We start from the raw sequence: 5,993 nt of genomic DNA on the forward strand, positions 1-5,993 counted from the left end.
GTATGCGTTACCTTTGCCTGTTACTTGTACGTTATTCTGGTTAGCCACTTTCACTACAAAACTTTCTCCTGTGAAAGAGGTTAGTAGATTGCGATCATGTGTGGTGTGGTTTGTGGCTCCTGAGTCCAGCAGCCATGTGCCTTCCTCCCTGTCTTGGCCTACGTATTGTGCTTGATCCCCTATGCCATACAGTGATCCAGTGTGGCTCTCCCTGGAACTGTCCCTGTGGTCTCTCCTGTCTCTAGGGCTAGGGGAATCCCTACGCCTGTGTCTGACCTCTGGTGAGCGTCCGCTAGTGTGCCTTGTCCTTTGCTCTGTTCTATCTCTCCTATGTATCCTGTCTCCTGTATTTTTAGGGCAGTCCCTCTTGTAATGGTTTCTTGACCCACATATATAGCACTCTGTGTTGCTCTGGCTCCTGCCCTGTGGCTCAACCTTTCTGCTGGGTCTTTGCTCCCTGCGGCTTAGGGAGCGTTCCTTTCTGATGCAATCCTCTGATATTAGTTTACTTGTTAGTAAGTCAAGTGAGAGCCTCCCTGTCCCTAGATTGTCTATCTGCGTAATAAAGGTGTCCCAACTGGGGTCTAGGGAATTTACTATGATACTTATCATGGTCCTCTCGCTTATGACCTCCCCCCTTTGTGTCAGCTGGGCCCTAGTATTATTTAGTGATAGTAAATGCTCGCTCATGGGTGTCCCTGCCTTGAGTTTAGTGGCGTAAAACTCCCTGGACAGCCTGGTGGTGCTGGCAACGCTTTGGCAGTAAAACAGTTTGTGCATTCTCTGTATTATTTCTAATGCAGTCAGGTGGTGGCTAATACTGGGGTAAATGCTGGGGGTAATGCTGGCAATGACAATACAGTAAGCTTTGTGATGTATGCAATCCAATTCAAAAGTCCAGGGTTTTTCTGGGGGGTCTGTAACCATAGATAACAGGTCTTCCTTAAGCAGGGTGGCCTGGAGCTGTTGATTCCAGTCCAGGAAATTCTCCCCATCTAGCCTCAGTTTAGGAAAATCACTGGGCAAAGTCCCTGAATTGTAAGTTAAATTACTCACATTATGTCGCTGTCCATGGTTCCTCACATAAGGATACTCGCAATAAGGCAGAGGAACGACTGTGGCAAGTCTGAACTGACTTGTCTCTATGTGTCTGCGTCGGTGTAGCTCTATGTCCTGTTCCGTTTCTCTTACAGGGGCATGCTGCGCATGCATGAGGTTCATTTCTCCCCAGTCGCCGTGGAGTGAGGAGCTTGTCCATGCTGCTCCCGGGTGAAGGCCCCAATCTTCCGGATGGGCCTTCAGTTCCTCTCCGGTTGGCCTTGTCTGCTCGGGATCGTCGCGGATCGTCGCCTGGAGTCTCGGGAAGCGGTGAGGATCGCCGGTGGACGCTGGGAGTCCCGCTGGGGCCGCGAATGGTCCCAGATGGCCCGGTCTCGTGCGGATGCCGCCTGTGGGTGTCGGGCCGATCCCCCTGCCCGCCGATGGACGTCCCCTGCCTGTGGATGGCCTCGCGGTCCACGGATCTGGTCCCGGTCATCGGTCTGGTGAGTAGTCCCACCACCCTTGGTGTCCCGCCTTAGTGGGTAGACCCCTTAGGGGCTCTGGGTGGTCCTGGGTCCACGCGATGGTGGCATCCTTCCCAGGGTGGGCGCCGGTGCCAGCCCTCGTCGCGTTGGGGTCCCTTTTGTTTTTCGGCCTGGCGCCGGGGTGTATGGTCGGTATTTTCACCTTGTCCCCTAGGGCCGCGGCGATTAGTTCGATGGCTTTGTTGACCTCGGGCTCGGTAGGCGAGCTTGTAGGTTTGGTTTTTGGGCTTTTGTGTTTTTTGTAATATTTTTGGTCGGTAGTTTTTGAGTAGGCCCCGATTCCCGCCATGGGATTTAAATCCCGGGAGTCTATTGGTGGGTGGTCGGCCATCTTTGATGACGCCGTCTCCCAAGATGGCCGCCGTGAAAAGGGCGCGAAGTCTCCTTCGGCCTTTGCGGTAGGTTTTTGGTGGGGGAAATCTTCCCTTACCGGGTCTCCTTCGCTGTAATCGGATTCGTCTTCATCTTCCTCACTCGCTGCTTCGGAGTCTTTGATCAGGCTTCGGAGTTCCGCGATGAGGCCGCTGTTGCTTTGTGACGAATCTATCAGCTCGAGGAGTTTTCCTTTTAGGTCGTGCATCTCTTCCTTTGAGGTTTCGTGTTTCGTCCCCCCCTCGTTGCTCCTGGCCGGGGTGGATGGGTGGTGGAGTAGGCCGCTCGTCTCGGGTGCCTCTCCTTGCATGGTTTCGGGTTGGGCAGATCGTTCTGCCATCTTCTTGGTGAATGCTCTGGTATTCACCCTGTCTGTCGTGGTCCCTTGCATGTTGTGGAGTATCAGGATTGGGCTATAGAACCATCCTCTGCTACCATATTGTTAATTGTGTTCGAGGATCGTGCCCAATAACTCCATAGACAAGTTCTTATTGAATCAATTATTGTTTATTAATTAAGCATCTTATCGTTACAGGTACAAGTCTGGAACTGAGGCAGGACCGCATGGCTGACCCTTAAGTACCCCCGGGGCGTGGTTAAGGTAAGGAGGGGTTATTGGGTTAGGGTGGACCTTGGGGGTTGGCTTGCCCAGCCCCCCTGCTTCTAGCTCTGGGTCAGAGGCAAGGCATTTATTCATGACAGTCACAATCCTTGGGAATCCGGAGCTGGGGCAGAACAAACTGGGACAGCAGATATAGATGTACATCAAGGTGAACATTTACAGGTAGTCCTCAATTTATAACAGTTGGGACCAGAATTTGCATTACTAAGCAAAGACAGTTGTTAGGTGAGTCTCGCCTGATTTTACGAGCCTTATGCCACAGTTGTTAAGGGAGTCATTGAAGTTCAGTGAATCATGAGGTTGTTAAGTGAATCCAGCTTCCCCCATTGACTGCTCATAAGACACTGACTAGAAAGGTTGCAAATTTATTTATTTATTTATTACATGTATTTATATGCCACCATTCTCCCGAAGGACTCAGGGCGGCGAACACAAGTTAAGAAACAAGTACAATAAAATCATAATTTAATCCAAATAATTAATTAGTAGCAAATAATAAAGCCCGGAATCAGTCTCAGCCTATTTGTTTGAAAAGCCAAGTCTTTAAGTCCCGACGGAAGGAGCGGAGATCAGGAGCCGTCCGGAGCTCAGTAGGTGAGAATGAATGGTGAGAATGAATCTGTGAATCTGTGAACATATGTTGCAAGTACTCGGTGTGGCTAGTCTAGTGAAGAAAAGGACCAGGGGAGACATAATAGCAGTGTTCCAATATTTGAGGGGCTGCCACAGAGAGGAGGGGGCAACCTGTTTTCCAAAGCCCCCGAAGGCCAGACAAGGAATAATGGATGGAAATTGATCAAGGAGAGATTCAACCTGGAAATAAGGAGAAATTTTCTGACAGTGAGAACAATCAACCAGTGGAACAGAAGTTGCCTTCAGAAGTTGTTGGAGCTTTATCACTGGAAGCTTTCAAGAAGAAACTGGACTGCCATTTGTCAGAAATGGTGTAGGGTCTCCTGATTTGGTGGGGAGTTGGACTAGATCATGGGTGGGCAATTGTGGTTCTTTTACAACCTGTGGACTTCAACTTCCAGAATTCCTGAGACAGCCAAGCTGTCTCAGGAATTCTGGAAGTTGAAGTCCACAGGTTGTAAAAGAGCCACAATTGCCCACCCCTGGACTAGATGATCTACAAAGTCCCTTCCAACTCATCTGTTAATCTGAATAAATGAATTTGAACAATCTTCAAATATTTGAAATATGTGCTGTTGGTCAAGTGATTGGTTTTGATTGTGTGACTGTGGAGATGCTGCAACAGTCTTAAGTTCAAGGACTGGCTGCAAGTCATTTTTTTCAGTGCTGTTGTAACTTTGAATGATCACTAAATGAAATGGTTGTAAGTCAAGGACTACCTGTAGTCACTTTTCCATAAGGGATAGGCAGATTTATTGTTTGATTTTCCTCCATTTTTTTCTTTTCCCAAGTTTTTATCCCATTCAGTATTAATATACATTTCCTTTGTATGCCTTTCTCCCATTATATACAGTTTTACAGAATAACAAAATAACAGAGTTGATCTTGGAGGTCTTCTAGTCCAAACAGGAGATCCTGTATCATTCCAGACAAATAGTTGTCCAGCCTCGTCTTAAAAATCTCCTTTCATGAAGCACTCATAACTTCTGAAGGCAAGCCATTCCATTGGTTTATTGTCAGGAAATTTCTCCTTGGTTCTAGATTGCTTCTCTCTTTGATTAGTTTCCATCCACTTCTTCTTGTCCTGCCTTCAGATGCCTTGGAGAATAGGTTGACCCTCTCTCTTCTGTGGCAGCTCCTGAGATATTGGAACACTGCTATCATGTCTCCCCTAGTCCTTCTTTTCATTAAACTAGACATACCTCACATGCATCCTCACCAGGCTAACTAGGCTTCAGCCTAGGGCCTCAAGATCAAGAGGGGCCTACATTCAAATTGTTAGCAAAATTAAAATTACACTTTCACTATAGGTGAAAGGGCCTCATAAGTGGAATAGCCTAGGGCCTCTTTTCATCTAAATCCGGCCCTGATCCTCACGCATGCATACACACACCGTGCATGTGCACGCATGTCACGCATGTGCCCTGCCCCCACACATGTGCGACAGAGACCCAAAAACCAGCTGGCCAGTGGGAGGCACGCACGCATGCACAGCAGTGCTGAGCTGGGATGACGGCTTGCGTGCCTGCAGAGGGAGCTCTGTGTGCCATCTGTGGCAAATGTGCCATAGGTTCATCATCACGGTTCTAGAATCTCAATATCTTTTTTATATTGTGGCAACAAGTTTTCCTAACATGCATTGGAGCAAGCAATTTTTACAAAAGTTACAATGCAGTTTTGGATATTATTAATGTGCATTTTTTCTCTAGTGCATAGATTTCTTTATTCATTTGACATATTTCATTATAAAATCCAGAAAACATCAGAAGTTAAGTGTGTTCTGGCTTAGTTATTGATTTGGGAAGTGACAATAAAGAGTGTGTCTGTTAGGATGCAAATCCCGCATGCCAGGCTGAGTATGTGGACAGTTTAGAAGATGATCAGCAAATAGACTGCTTGTTTGAATTTATCACTTTGTTGGCAAGATCAATGATTAATCCTCTCGCTTCTGTCCTTCATCACTGATATTCAACATTTCTGACCAGTGCATTTTTTGATTCACAGGTAATCCTCAATTTACGACCACAATAGGGACTGGAAAATTCATCATTAAGCAGTGTAATTGATAAGTGAGTCATCATATGAGAGCATCTTAAAACCTTTTTTGGCTGGAGTTGTTGAGCAAATCACTATGGGCATCCCATCAGTGGTGGGTTGCTCCCGGTTTGCACCGGTTCTCAAGAACCGGTAGTAAAAAAATTTAATAGTTCGGAGAACCGGTAATAAGATTGGCTGGCCACGCCCGTGAACCGGTTCTGGCCCGGTCGCCGTTTGCTTACCCCGCCCACTCCCAATCTATTGCTGCCTCCTGAGTCCCAGCTGATGGCTAGAGGGAAAAAAACGTCCTACTCTAATTTCCCTTCCCTTCCTTCATCCCTCTCTATTGCTGTATCCTTTTATGCATATGGACTACTCAGAGGGCTGAAAAAGTTATTTTTGACTGGTCCTCACACTTTTGACCAGTCCTCAAACTTACGACTGTCCTCACATTTTACGTTTTTGCCCTATCTTTTCACCATGGTGAAGAGAAGCAGTTGTGAAATTAGTGACACAGTTGTTAAGAATGCTACAATGGGCATAAATGATGACCAGTCATAAGTGCGAAGACCGGTTAAAAGTGCGAGGACCTGTCAGAAATCACTTTTTTCAGCCCTCTGAGTAGTCCTTTTGTGCATATGGACTACTCAGAGGGCTGAAAAAGTTATTTTTGACTGGTTCTCGCCCTTTTGACCAGTCCTCGAACTTACAACTGTCCTCACATTTTACGTTTTTTTGCCCTA

At 47.0% G+C, this 5,993-nt stretch overlaps 1 long non-coding RNA gene across 1 annotated transcript; it reads left to right on the forward strand.

The window, feature by feature from the left end:
• The first annotated feature begins 1,464 nt into the window (after positions 1-1,464).
• On the forward strand, positions 1,465-5,293 carry LOC148114381 (uncharacterized). The gene is made up of 3 exons (XR_015734352.1): positions 1,465-1,544; positions 2,494-2,559; positions 5,218-5,293. It is a non-coding gene; the product is annotated as an uncharacterized LOC148114381 (long non-coding RNA).
• Positions 5,294-5,993: the final 700 nt, after the last annotated feature.

The sequence above is a fragment of the Pantherophis guttatus genome, chromosome 4 (genome assembly GCF_059756535.1).
Source record: "Pantherophis guttatus breed Tessera chromosome 4, ASM5975653v1, whole genome shotgun sequence".
Lineage (NCBI taxonomy): Eukaryota > Metazoa > Chordata > Lepidosauria > Squamata > Colubridae > Pantherophis > Pantherophis guttatus.